A 15,908-nucleotide genomic window follows, 5' to 3' on the forward strand; every position below is an offset into this window, starting at 1 on the left:
ACATATCCATTCGTGCGAAGAACAGTGAAGTGGCCGGGAAAAAATGTTTTTCCACATTTTGCAGTGTACATTTTTTAATGCATTCAGGCTTTTTCAAACACCCAGTAACTCAAAAATAACTTTCCTAACATTCATGCAGACAATATGTAGAAACTTCTTACAAGACAGTGAACATGAAGAACCATCAGAAGCCGCGAATATTTCTGTGTCACCGGTCCCATCTCAGTCTTCAGAAGGCTCATCCGCAAACTCCAGCTAATGATCCACCATTTCAAAATGATGAGAAAATAAAAGAGCATGGTGCTTCATAAATTCTTAGGCATGAAATCAGACAATTTCTCAACTAGACGATGCAGAGTGTGTGCGAAAAGCAACGTCCGGCATGAAACTAGGTGGTTCTGGGCAAAGTGTTGTGTGCCTCTCCATCCAGGAAAATTTCAAACCCGGTACCATAGCCTCAAGCACTGCTAGTATGTTGAAATTTTCAATATTGTACCTACAATTCTTTTTATACAGTAACATTTAATGTAAAATGGTGCACTATAGAGATGATAGGATTTAAAAAGGAGGGTCTGGAGGTTTAAATCACCCGCTGAGGAGCTGGTAGACAACATATTAATTAGTGAAATGGAAGCTATAGTTGAGGACAAAACATGACGACCTCAGTTCCTAGAAGCGAGCTGGAAGCCAGCTGTAAATCCCACCCTGCACCCTGCTCAGTTAATGAGCTCTAAGTGATCCTTGTTTGTTTTGGAGAGGCTACCAAACCACTTTCTTCCTCACTCTCTGTAGCATTTACCCTTTCTTCGTGTAGAGTGCAGTAGCCGATTTGGCATCTATGGCTGCAGCAGAGGTAGTAAATCCTATTAGTCACTAATAAACACCGAGCTGCCTCTGGAAAGTAGTGGTGTGAGGCGAGGTCGTTATGATTTGTCCCCAACTATACCAATGCCTCACCTTCGTTTTCCGGTGACGTGATAGTTGATATAAATGTTGATTCCCAATGTCCAATAAAGGACCATTTATATTGGTATTTATATTGACGTGATAGTTGTCGATAAAATTGCGAAGTTTGACTTAATAAATACTAAACTGCCCTCCATTTTTGGTTCAGAGAGCATATCTTGAGGAATGTGCATTGAAGCAGATTTTTCACAGTCAAAACAATGTACTATATTTTCACTACCTGGAAATTTTCAAATAATACAAGCATGCATTTAACCACATGCCCCAGCATGATTGCAGATTGTGATGGTAACACAATGTCCACAGTTTCTGCTCTAAATTGTGTAACTTGTGAGGGGTCTTTAGAAAAACCTTTTCAACATTCGTCACAAGCCTGTCTATGCTGGGATAATTTGCTTGCACTTCTTCAATCCCTATGTAGGCCATGCACTAGGCATGCGACATATAAGCTCAACGGACAAAAAATTAGTCACCCTAGTGAGCACGCACAGACGGATCGTTAAGCCTGTACAGATGATGCAGCGAATGAGTCCCGTGCTCAACCACACATGCACTGCCTCTACGTGAGAATAAGGCAGTAGCGATCAGTGAGATATTTATGTTTCAAGCGGACAGTGTATGTCAACATGGGTAACTGCAAGTATATGACAAGAGTGACAAAAACAGGCTATCGTGTTTGGCTGTGCCCATGGCCATAAGGTGCTTGAAGTTGCTGGATTTGTTGGTGTTTTGCAGCAGACTGTTCAACATGCTACAAGTAGTGGTGTAATACACGTGGCCACGAAACATGTCAAAATTGTGGTCGTACAAAGATTCTGACTGAGAGGGACCAGAAATGCATTTCACGGCTTATGAATCAAAATCACTTCCAAACCTGACAGGAATTCCTACAATAAGTGAATGAAAGTCCATCCGAACCTGTCAGTGAGAGAACATTGCAACGGGAACTGCATTAAACGAACATTTGGAGTCTGTCACCTCGCAAGAGGCCATTGCTCATAGAGGCACAAAAAGCTGCACATCTTCAATGGACTATAAATCAAACATGGACAACAGCTAACTGGCAGAACGTAGGGTAACAAATCACATTTTTGCCTGTATTCCGATGATGCACGTCATCGAGTACACCAAAGGCCAAATGAAGCATTTCATCCTGGATATGTGCAAGGTCTGGTTCAAACCGGAGGTGGATATGTGATGTTTTGGAGGTGTTTTTTGTATCATGGATTGGTCCTGCTCGCTGAGGTGACCACTAACACGAACCAGCATGTTTATTTAAATATTCTGGATGATCAGGTGTTGTCTTTCAGTCAACATCTGCATGATGAGTAGGCTATCGATACCTTGATTTTTCAAGATGACAACAGCAAAGTTCATCAGGCTGGTTTTATGAACACACCTCCACCCTATTACATCGTGATTGACCTGCAAAATCACCTGACTTGAACCCCGTTAAAAATCTGTGGGATCTGTTGGAGCAGCAGGCAAAACACCGACATCAGCATCCCCGAAATTTGGTGGAATTGCGGGATCAAATCCTCAGCGATTGGCTTAACCCGGATGCAATGTACCTGCACAACCCCTTGGACTCACTTTCTAACTGAATCCAGGCAGTGATCAAGTCCATAGTGGAGTTACACGGTATTACATGATGGTCATAATGATTTCTCCAGGGGTAACTAATGTTTTGTCTTGGTGAGCTTACCATTTTTAAGTAAAGTGCCTTCAATGAGTTACCAACTTGTACCATATATGGTGCTGCGTCACTTAAAAATAAAAGCACATTATCAGGTTTAAAGCCATCAGGCCACTGAAAAAACATAGTACTGTCAAACAATATGGATATTGTAATTGGCCTTTTCTAATTCTTCGGCAGTTAATAAAAATATTTCACCTAGTCTGTCCAATTCCAATGTTCCAATCACAACGTTGGGTACATAGCGCCCCACAGCATCATCTGTCTCATCGATAGAAACCCGAAGCTACTTGCCACGAGTACCACACTTTATTTTATTTAATGTCGCTTCATAGCACTGTGGTAAATAATTCTTATATAAAGTCGACTCGCCTGATATTTCTTGGTTTGCGTGTTTTTTCCAAAAATACATGAAATTTTGGATTAGAGAGTTTAGAGCAGGGCCTCTCAAACGCCTAAACTCTCACGCGTTCAAATAGAGGTGCAAGACGACCGTGCACTGTGCATCAGTACCACTCGGCTTGGCTCAGACCAACGCTCCGTCTCTGGGCTACTCGGCTAAGCTCGGCTCAATTTGGCTCGGATTTGGAGCGCTACGGAGCAAGTGAGGAAGAGGAAGACAGGGGAAGCATGCGAGACAGGCGTGGGGAAAAGAGAGAGACAGCGCTATTGCTGCAAATCAAGGAGTGGGAGTCTGCACTCTGGGCAACCAAGCGAAGTCGTCTTTTGCACCGTACACAGTGCATCATACCTGCCAACTTTACAAAACCAAAAATCAGGAGATTTTGATATGAAAATCAAGAAAAATCAGGATAAATCAGGAGATACAATTCATCAGAACGGCTTATTCTACATGTCTTGCGCAATACAATACTATGATATATTTATAACACTTATTGTCTCAAAGCCCAACTGTTGCTATAACGAGGCTACAAGGCCGAAAATGACACACTTGCATCTCAGGAAGTATGTGAGCGAGATGATCGGTCTCTGATAAGCCTTTCGAAAATAGTATGAACTCATGCTCCACGCATATATATTGCATCAAGCGCCTGCGCAATTATGCAAAGCACAATGCTATTTGTATCAAATAACTAGCTGTTGTACCTGTGCTTCACTACGGAATTCTGAGAAAGACTGTCCTTATAGTTTTCCCAACTGAAGTCAACTAGGTCGTTACAATGATTTCAGTACGAATGTCACGTTTAAAAGTAATGCCGGCATATGAAATATTTGATAAAATGAAAAACAGCACATCTCACTTTTAAAGGAAAGTACCACAGTGTCGATCTAACAGTTCAAAGTTCCTGAGCTAGAATGACCAGGCCGCAGACAGCCACTAACACTCCTGTGTCATTATTCCTTTTTTTTTTTGTTGTTTTTTTTTTTGCTAGGGGCTTTACGTCGCACCGACACAGATAGGTAGATAGGTCTTATGGTGACGAATTATTCCATTTAAGCTGATGCTTGTTGTTTAAAGGGACCTAACATCTAGGTCATCGGCCCCTAATGGTACAAAATGTAACAAAATGTAATGACAATTTAAAAGTCCAAAATCATCCACTGACCAGAATTCAAACTGTGCTGTCCCCCACATAGTGGCTACTAACCAAAGGCAAGGCAGACCTATGGTGTCGCTCATAGTGGTACTAATCACAGGAACTGTAAAACTCACCCTGAGTCACACGCTGTTGCTACTAATCACAAAGCTATTGTGTACCTAACATAGTGGTACTACGCGCAAGTAAAAGCGACCCAGCGTGGTGGTACTAATTATAAGTAGTCTCATGGTTCCAATTCAAACATCCCTAGGTCGCCCCTTTTAGTTGCCTCTTACGACAGGCAGGGGATACCGTGGGTATATTCTTCACCTGCATACCCCACACCCAGGGGTGTGTGTGTTTGGTCCACGAGAGCTATTTTATTTCGCTCAAGTCCGCCGGCAAGTCCCCCTATCCGCCACCTGGAACGCGCCACGTGATAGTATTACCTCTCCCCCTGCTACACCAACGTAGTAAAATCCCCAGCTACTTCCCGCCAATATTCAAGCAGGCTGTTATACTAGATACGCAGCAGTAATTCCATCTATTGAAGATAGATGGCAGCAGAATACACAGAGCACGTCACAGCAAACAATGGTCAATGTAATGTTATTGTTGATCAATTTTATGAGCTGTCTATATTGTAGGTTTTCACATTTAGTTTTCTTCTGACTCTGTGATATTCGAGCATCTGATGTAAAGTGAGTCCTTTCTTTTATGACTCCCTTTTGTGTTGTTATTCAAGTGATCATTCCTTTATTACTTTTTTCTCATTCTTATAATCATCTTCACAAAATTATTATATAATCAGAAATTGTAAAGGATGGGTACCCGTCCAAAGCAAAGTCAAGTCAAGAAGCATGATAGCACAACGTTTCAATAAACATACCCCAGGGGGTAAATCTTCGGATAAATCCCTCGTCGTGAACGCCACGGCGTACGAGTCTCATTCGGATTCTGGGGGAGACTCGACATCATGCAAGAGATGAGTCAGAGCGTCTCGGTGTACCCTGAATAGTCAAAAACTCAGGCCAAAATCCAAAACCTTTCTAGCAACTTTCAACATAAATTCACTTACACAAACTGGCAAGCTGAAAACCCTCACCAAAGCTCTTCACGAAAATCAGATATCCATAATGGCCCTACAGGAAACAAGGTACCCAGATGAAGAGATTTTTGAATCCGAAGGCTACCGATTTTATATGTGATAAATATCATCATTTTTCAAGAGCAAAGCGCAAAGAGGAATCCTCAATGGAGCTGTGATGCTTGGAATCGGGTTTGCTGTTAGAACCAAGATCCTTAAATCAGTTGCAAATTTCGAACCTGTGAATGACAGATTGTCTATACTCACAATTAAATGCACGAACAAAACCTACGCCCTAGTTAACGCACATGCTCCTACAAATGATAAGAACAAGTCTGATCCAGACGAAGTTGATAATTTCTGGGACCTACTGGATAAAAAATTAAACAAAATCCCCAAACACCATGCAAGCTTCTTTTGGGTGACTTCAATGCCCAACTAGGTCATGAACAGAAGTACAAGAAAGTTATAGGAAATTAACCTGCTCACAAAAGAACCAATCCCAACGGCAAAAGACTGGTGTCCATTTGCGAAAATCACAACCTGCAGGTCATGTCGAACCATTTTCGCCATCTACCCAAAAAGCAAATGACTTGGCGTTCTTCCATCCAAACTCTCGAAGAGTTCCAAATAGATCATGTTGCAATCTCCAGGAGAAACAGCCCTGAGATTATGAATGTCAAGGTAAAGAAAGGCATCAATGTGGCCTCAGATCACTACACGTCTCTTATCAAATTCAAACCAATTCACCGAGCTCGATAGCTGCAGTCGTTTAAGTGCGGCCAGTATACAGTATTCGGGAGATAGTAGGTTCGAACCCCACTGTCGGCAACCCTGAAAATGGTTTTCCGTGGTTTCCCATTTTCACACCAGGCAAATGCTGGGGCTGTACCTTAATTAAGGCCACGGTCGCTTCCTTCCCACTCCTAGCCCATTCCTGTCCCATCATCACCATAAGACCTATCTGCGTCGGTGCGACGTAAAGCAACTAACAAAAAAAAAAAAAAAACAATTCATATAAACACAAGGAAGACAACCAAACAGATCACACGCTTCGACAGTGATAAACTTCGGCAAAGGGTCAAAGAGTTCCAGGAGAAGGCTAGACCAAATGACTGTGACTTTAACAACACCAGAAGTCTCCTTGTTGAGGCCGCAAAGGACATTGCAGAAATCAAGAGAAGCAAAAAGCATGCCTGGTGGAATGGTACCTGCAAATCAGTCCTCAAAGAAAGACTCGATGCGTGGAAACAGTACTACTCTACGAAATCAGAAAATGATTGGGAAACCTACAAAACCCAACATGCCCAAGCAGCTAGGGTGTTCAGAACTGAGAAACGTAAATACGAAAAATCTCTCATTGAAAAGATAGAACAAAACTTTAGGAAGAATGAAAGTGGAGAGTACTACAGAGCCTTCAGACGCAAACTCACTGGCTATAAACCACCATCTCTATGCTTTGAGCGAAAGGATGGCACACTGGCGATGTCAGATGAAGAAAATTGCAGCATTCTGGCAGACTACCTCAAGAATTTACTTAACTGCTCTAAACAGCAAAGCCCCATTGAGACCAAGGAACCCTTACTCTGGTAACCAGATTCCAGACCACCCGACAGAGATGAAATCAAGCGCCACATTGCCCGTCTCAAAAATAACAAAGCGCTGGGGGAAGACTCAGTAGTAGCAGAACTATGGAAATATGCCCCAGAGGAATCACTTGATATCTTGCAAAGGCAAATAGAAGAAATTTGGAACAAGGAGACCCTACCTGAAGATTGGAAAATAGCTTTGATTCATCCATTACACAAAAAAGGCAGTATGAAGAACATCAACAACTACATCTTTGCTACCCGTGACTTACAAAATTCTATCACTTACCGTTCTGGAGCGTTTGGAAGCACAAGTCAAACATCAAATAGGTGAATACTAAGGAGGGTTCAGAAAAGGTCGCTCAACAGCCGAACAGATCCAAAATCTCAAAACGATCATCAGATATTGTACACTAAGGTCCAAGCAGTATGTGTCTGTCTTTGTGGACTTCAAGAAAGCGTACAACTCTATTGACCGGGAAGTCCTGCTAAACATCTTAAATGAATTTGGAGTTGATTTGAAACTGCTGGCACCAAGCTCGATAGCTGCAGTCGCTTAAGTGCGTTCAGTATCCAGTATTCGGGAGATAGTAGGTTCGAACCCCACTGTCGGCAGCCCTGAAAATGGTTTTCCGTGGTTTCCCATTTTCACACCAGGAAAATGCTGGGGCTGTACCTTAATTAAGGCCACGGCTGCTTCCTTCCCACTCCTAGCCCTTCCCTGTCCTATCGTCGCCATAAGGCCTATCTGTGTCAGTGCAACGTAAAGCAAATAGCAAAAAAAAAAAAAATGAAACTGCTGGCATAAATTAGAACCACCCTGACCGATACAAAATCCAAGGTGAAGTTCCACGGATGTCTCTCGCATTCCTTTGACATCAAAACAGGAGTCCGACAAGGTGATGGGCTATCCCCGATACTCTTCAACTGTGTTCTTGAAAAATTCATCAGAACCTGGCAGGTGAGATTACAGGAAACAAACTACAGTCCATTGAGAATAGGAACCAAATCCAAGGGGATCGCAACAGACTGCTTAGCATTTGCCGATGATATTGCTGTTCTCTCAACCGACATAGAAACCGCTAGAGCTCAAGTTGAAATTTTAAAGGAAATTGCCAAACAAACTGGTCTGCAGATATTGTTTGAGAAAACAGAAGTAATAACTAACAGCAAAGAGGCTCCACCAAAACTCCATACAAAATACGGGGAAATCACCCGAGTAGACAAATTCAAATACCTGGGTGAGATCATCATGAAAAATGGACTGGACAAAGAAGCACTTCAGGAGCGAGTATGCAAACTGGAAATAGCCTACCAAACATCCCGTACAATCTACAACAAAAAATGCCTTTCCCAAAACACCAAGATATGTCACTATGAAACAGTTCTGAAACCAGTAGTCTATATGCAGCCGAAATCCTGTCTCTAAATGCCAACCAAGGACTCCTTGAAGAACTGGAGAAAAAAGAATGCAAAATTGTGAGAGGAATCTTGGAATCAAAGTACAGAAATGGAATCCAACAAAAGAGATCCCACAAGGAAGTCTACAGCAAAATAGAGAAAATTACCGACACAATCAGAAAAAGACGTACGGTCATCTGAAAAGAATGGACGGAAGAAAGTTAACTAAAGTAATCTTTCACTTTTTTTATTCAAACCCCAAAACCACAATTCCCTGGTAAGAAATACCAAAGAAGACCTGCAAACGCTACATATCTCAGCTGAAAACGCTCTTAACAGAGATCTCTTCCGCAAGAAAATATTGACGATAATATAACAGTGAACTGTATGAGATTTTATTTCACTCGACATTCATCCCATAGCAGGGCTAGAATTAACTATTTATAACAGTGAACTGTATGAGATTTTATTTCACTCGACATTCATCCGATAGCAGGGCTAGAATTAACTATTTTCCTTGTGCACTTTCTCAATCTTTCGATCACCACTGTGAGAAACCCAGTGAACATTAAGGACTTTTTATGGTAATATTAAGTAGTGCAGACTAGTGTGGTGTAAATACAACCATAAAATCACCTTAATCCGTGAATAATATTTGTTCAGAGACTGTGGTAGAGACTGTTATAAATCACATTTTTCAAGCGCTTATGGACTGTGTTCACTACTTTACAGTCGAATCTCAGACATAACTAGTGAGAATTATGAACAGTGTTAATGCTCAAACCTATGAACTGTGTATATAAAAACTGTGTTTTCTGCAGCATGGACTGTGAATGTTAATTCAACACTGTAAAATCAATATAAGAATAGAACTGTGCATTACAAATTATGTCTGTGTGTAGTATCAATATCCGTGATATTTGTGAGCTCAATAGTGCCAATTGAACTTTCCGTGTTCCGACATTACCTCCTAGAACAATGGAAATCTTGGCAAAGTGCTACGAGATCCTGCTACATCGAACATCGCTTCCAACGAAGGATTTACATGGTTTCTTCAGTTATGGTACCCATCGAGGGACGTCGACGAGGGAAATAGACGTGGTATCTTCACTGAACATCGCCGGTGCTGAGTTCGAGCCTTCACCCGCACTCCGCGGAATGTTCCAGACACCAAGTCACCGTACAGCACAACTCCAACACTTGTAAGCAGACCATCTCGTATTCTGAGTGAGTAAACTGACTGACTTTTTACAAAGTACTTAGTTCAGTACAGTGCTCTTACGAGTGCTTCGTGTGAATATCAACTCATAATTTATCATCATTTAAACGAAGTTCATATTTTGCTATAAATTCCTTTTTAAAGTCATTAATTAATTGAATTCACTTTACCTAGATGAACTTTAGGATTTTCAAGTGCTTTATTAATTTCATTTTTCAATTCAAACGAACTGAGAGACATACAGCAAGAGATCAAATATTTTATTTAGTTTATCAAACTTATCATGACAGTGTGTGTTCATTTTGTGGTTTATAAATTAGAAAGACTGTAGGTCAGCACCATAAATGATGAACTGATAATATCCAAGGTGCTAAGTGATATTTTTGTGTTTGCATTTACAGTAAATTAGATGAACTGTAGGTTGTACATGATCTATGAAAGAATATTATTTATTTTGGACATCCCCAAACAAATAGGCATTACAGAAGATAGTAACAGCAATCTTTTACTTTGCACTTTTTGGCAAATATGAACTACAAATTTGAATTCGCAATTCCAATTGCAGGGTGATATTTTGGTGAATATTGTTAATAAATTTTATCAAAAAGTATTACCATCTATTATTCGCCCTGCGATACTATCCGTCTCTGTACCTGCTCCAAAATAAAACCGAACACTACCTGAGATCCTTCTCATGCTCTAGCCCCACAATCATTTCCCGGTACAATACATGCAGCAATACATACATTGTCTTATAAACAAACATACGATAATAATGAACCTTTCACAAATAAACCAAAGACTAGAAAGTTTCCCCACTAACATTTGAACATATTGTACATACGGTAACAAAGATAAAAGTACATGGTAAAACATCGCTCCTCTTTTTTAATACATTTTACTAGTCCATCATTTCCAAATGCTGCACATTTATATGCAAAAAAACTATCAACTATGGAAAAACTCCCAGCTTCTACATCTAACATATCAAATAAATTAATTCTGAATTACACATAATGATCTATGTCTCGGGGTTGTGATATGTCTCAATGCAATAACATAGTTCGCAAGTATCACTTTGCAATGCATTAAGCCTACAACATACAAACTTTGAGAATAATAAAGTTTTCATTTTCTATCACTAATCTTCAAATAAATAAGTGCAAATTATTGGACATATCATGAGGATGCAGGACTTGAAACTTCTGAAACAACTAGTACAACACAATCTCGTCTCAAAAAATACAACAGGATGTAAATGGATCAGAGAAGTAAATATGCCTTACAACAGAAGACACCACAAATAAGATAAAATTGAATACAAAACTCAAGAATACAAACCTCCGCTTTACCCTTACACAAAACAAACCAACAACACTCACATTTTCAACTGAGGAAAGGGCACGAAGATCGGAGCGTCTGAAGAAGTACTGGGAGGACCGCAAAGCCCGAACAATCCCTTCAAAGAGACCTGAACGACGGACTGACTAAAGTGATCCTATGTGGTCATAAAAGAAGAAGAAGAAGAAGAAGAAGAAGAAGAAGAAGAAGAAGAAGAAGAAGAAGAAGAAGGAGAAGAAGAAGAAGAAGAAGAAGAAGAGTATACAGGTTTCAATATGGTGCTCAGAAAAATGCTTTGAAGGCTATGCAAAAATATGAACGATGAAGTTAATTGCATGAACAGTTTGAGACTAAACAAATGACATGAAATACAGTACTGAGGAAAAAATTAAAATATAGCCCACATAGGAACAGTGTAATCTTAGGATTTTGAACAGTTATGAAAGAATGAAGAGGAAGAGCAACAACAATAACAATGGATAAATGGCAAACAACTGAGAAAGGAACATGAATGAACACAGAAAAGCACAACAGCAATGAACGCAGACACAGCTGGATTACAACAGACAAGAGCGAAGAGCTGCCAGTAGAAGTTAATATAAAGTCACCTGGGTAGTAGCGGGGTTGCTATGGTAACGATTTTGTCGATGACTTTGCTGGCGAAAACCCCTTCGTCCCGTGCCTCATCGGACATGTGCATTCTTCTGATCTCTGAACAATACTGTAACCTTCTGAACCGTAAAACATTTCCACAGACGAATAATATTATACTGAAATGAAAGGATGATTGAATTCTGTAATGAAAATTGCATGGTGGTTGGAAACACTTTGTTTGACAACCACAAAAGGAGAAGGTATACTTGGATATCTTGATTAGATGACAAGAGATATCAAATTAATTATACAGTATAATGAAATATAATTATATAAACATGATTATATAAGGAAATGCTCTTAAAATACAAAAAGAAAAAAAAAAAAGAAAAAAAAAGAAACAGATAAAGTCAGTAACTTTAAGTATTTGAGAAGTATAATCAGATATGATATGTATTGCACGACATAAATTAAGAAAAGAATTGCCATGGCAAAAGAAGGCTTTAAGAGGAAATCAAAATTACTTTGTGTGGCACTAAACAAAGTTTTGAGGAAATGACTTGCTAAGTGTTATATTTGGAGCATAGCACTATATGGCGCAGAGACTTGGACATTGCGAAAGGATGACAAGAGAAGAATGGAGGTACTAGAGATGTGGGTATGGAGGAGAGGAGAACAAGTGAAGTATGAAGACTGGGTAAGAAATGAGGAGGTATTACGGAGAGTTGGAGAAGAGCGAAGTATGTTGCAAATCATTAGAAGGAGAAAAATGAATTGGATCAGACATTGTTTGAGGAGGGACTGTTTACTGAAAGAAGGAATAGAAGGAATGGTGAAAGGTAAACGAGGAAGAGGAAGGAAAAGATATCAAATGTTGGACAACGTCAAAGGAAAGAAATATTCGGACATGAAAAACTTGGCGCAGGATAGGCAAAAGTGGAATGAGGTTCATCCCATGACAAAACCTACTACTAGTTCAGGCTCTCAGACATAAGTTCATAAAATATTATGGTAACATGACAAAAGGGACAAAATGACCTAAAGAGACAAAATTCTCCAAAATATGACTGAACAATTCACCAACATCAAAGAAAATACTCTTAAAATATTAAAAAATACAAAATGAAAAATGCAAATAATGCAAAATAAAAGGGATGTATTTGTAATTAAGGGGCCATGAACAGAGTTAGTATATATTGGAGCACTGCATCTGACTACTCAATAAAAGGATGACATTTCATCAACATCCAGGCCCTACTCATTACTGTTAAGATCTGAAACGAAACTAATAGATTTTGGAAGTTTAAGAATTATTCTTATGGACATCTCTTAATAGCCCATTCAATAAACTTAGGAATCAACATCTATATCATCTGATGGCCAGGCAGGCATCAATTTTTGGAAATGAGACGGCCTCTCTTAGTGCATTGGCACTGCCGGTGGCTCCGAGTAGCCTATGCAGTGGCCTCCACAGTATGCACTAGCCATGCGTCTTGGTAATTTAATTAATTTCGTGTGGCTGTTTCTAGCCGAGTGCAGCCCTTGTAAGGCAGACCCTCCGATGAGGGTGGGCGGCATCTGCCATTTGTAGGTAACTGCGTGTTATTGTGGTGGAGGATAGTGTTATGTGTGGTGTGTGAGTTGCAGGGATGTTGGGGACAGCACAAACACCCAGCCCCCGGGCCATTGGAATTAACCAATTAAGGTTAAAATCCCCGAACCGGCCGGGAATCGAACCCGGGACCCTCTGAACCGAAGGCCAGTACGCTGACCATTCAGCCAACAAGTCGGACATGCGTCTTGGTAAGTGTGCTATTTACCAACTGATGAGCCCAACTTAGCACACTGGGGCAAAACGCTGGTAACCAAGAATGAGTTAGCTGGAAAATTTATAATGTCCAATAATGGACCATTATATCTATAATAATAGTATAAAGAAGAAAAATTTGTATATTTGTTTGTAACGGATAGACTCAAAAACTACTGAACCGATTTTAAACATTACTTCACATTACCAGTGAGTAACATGGGCTGTATTTTATTTTCAATACAATATAGGGGGGGCGTCGGGGGAGATATAAAAATATAAAAATAATAGGCTAATATAGGCAAAATCAAATTTGTCGTACAAGGATGAGATAAAGCTCATTTTAAGCCACTTGACACAAAGAACAAAACTCTGCAAGCCCTACTGGCCCGAAAACCATGTTTTAAAGCTCTAAAACCCACCGTTATGGAGATATTGCTCTAGGAATCAGATAAAGAAATGAACTGCCGTAACCATGGCAACGTCAGTTCCAATATTCTTACAGCAGCGAGATTATCTACAATATATCACAAAAACCTAACTTGTTACAGACATGAAAACTGGTATTTGGAATCTCCTTTAATAATAAAACAACACAAATTTTTGTTTTCAGAAAATCCACTTAAGCGGTTAGGGGGGTTGGGGGTGAAAAGTAGTGAGGAAGGAGTTGAATTCTTTATATGAGGATACATATATCTCAGAAACTGAAGACGTTACAGGCGTTAAAACTGGTACTTGGAATCTCCTTTAAAAATAATGAACACACATTTTTTTTGGAAAATCCACTTAATAATAAAAAAGCAGGTGAATTGTATAAAATGAGTATCTTCTTCTTCTGCCACTTTACCCACACCTGTGGGGTAGCGGGTGCAAACTGTGTCGCACATGTGGAGTTGACCCTGTTTTACGGCTGGATGCCCTTCCTGACGCCAACCCCATATGTAGGGATGTAGTTACTATTGCATGTTCCTGTTGTGGTTGGTAATGTGGTGTGTTGAGTGCATATGAAGAGGAGAGTGTTAGGACTAACACAAACAAGAATTAATCACACACGATTCAAATCCCCGACCCAGCCCAGAATCAAACTCGGAACTCTGAGAACCGAAGGCCTCGACACTGATCACTAGCAAGGAGTGGAGCAGTTTTTAAAATGAGTATATCTACAGTATATATCATAAACTTAACATGTTACATACGTGAAAATTGGTATTTGTAATCCCCTTTAGAAATAAAGAAACCCTTTTTTTTTTTTCCTACTTAAAAAAGGACTGTTTCTCACATGTAGAGTTCCATGTCACATATTCCAGATTTAGCTCTGCCAGTAGGCTGGTCATCTTAGCCCCAAAAGGCAATGCCACAAAGGTGGTTTACAAAGAGGTTCTGGGGTAAATGAAATGCAGTTTTTCGTTGAGTTTTTATACTTTAGGGATTTTCAGATAGTGTCTTAGTACAGTAACGAGGAACAATTAATTTTTATCAACTTACCAAATCCTCGCGAGCGAAGCGTAAGTAACAGCTAGTTGGTATTATAAATTTACTCATTCAGGACAAATATTTCATGCTGCATATGGGAATCAAACACCTATATCATCTGGTGGCCAGGCAGGCATCAATTCTTAGAAATGAGACGAAGTCTCTCAGAGTGCACTGGCACTGTCGGTGGCTCCAGGTAGCCTATACAGTGGCCTCTATGGTATGCACTAGCTATGTGTCTTGGTAGGTGCGCTATTTACAAGCTGATGAGCCCAACTTAACACACTGGGGTGAAACGCTGGCAACCAAGAATGAGTTAGCTGGAAAATTTATAATTTATTCCATAATACTGTATCATATAAAATCATATTTGGATGGTTTATCATCTGTTTTATTCCATTTCCAGCCATCTTCCTTTGTCCTTTTGTAGGCAGGATGGACTTAATTATCATCGTCACTTTCAAACGCGTCATCACTCTCACGTGAACATTTTTGTTGTGCTATAATTTTCACTGCTAGTAAACTTTCTAAAACTACATCACTGTCCAATCCACTCTGAATATCCCATAATATAAGTTCGATTTTATTCCTTGTAATACAATGTTTACGAGTGTCTTACATTTCTGCTGATTATCAAGCGGGTAATCACCCTACTTGGATAGCAATTGCCTGCTGCGTGATGCTATATACAATGTTCATTCCAACTTCAAGAGAGAGACAGAGAGCAGATTCTCAACTTACAGACTGCTTATCATGCCATCTATGGACAGAAGGCTTGAACTAGTTGCAGAAAACTTACCTCTCAGTAGATCGCCTGGTAGGCGTCTGTGTATGAATGGTCACTGCACGTGCAGCCACCTGGCAGGCGGCAAAGCATGCCAATGAGTTAAAAGCAGTGAACATTGACTGCCTTGCTTTTGCAGACAATGCAGTCCTAATGACAGATGACTTCAACTTTGCCAGCCTCCAGGTTGAAACATTACAAGAAGTAGCTGAAGTTCTAAAGTTCTACATCTCCAGATATATTCTGAAAAAACATAAGTAATGATGTCTGACCGTTATAACAATACTGCATTTCTTGATACCAAACACAAAGAAAAAAAGTTGCATTCATTTTAAGCTTCCTGGAGAGACCATTTCTTTTAAGGCATCGGCGAAAGAAGCTTTGATATATCGGGCTAAACACATGCAAAA

The 15,908-nt window shown here is 40.0% G+C and overlaps 1 protein-coding gene across 3 annotated transcripts in view; it reads right to left on the minus strand.

The window, feature by feature from the left end:
- The window catches only part of Nubpl (NUBP iron-sulfur cluster assembly factor, mitochondrial), a 116,188-nt gene that overhangs the window by 49,755 nt on the left and 50,525 nt on the right, over window positions 1–15,908 (minus strand). The window lies entirely within an intron of this gene.

Source organism: Anabrus simplex, chromosome 1 (assembly GCF_040414725.1).
Source record: "Anabrus simplex isolate iqAnaSimp1 chromosome 1, ASM4041472v1, whole genome shotgun sequence".
Taxonomy (NCBI): Eukaryota; Metazoa; Arthropoda; class Insecta; order Orthoptera; family Tettigoniidae; genus Anabrus; species Anabrus simplex.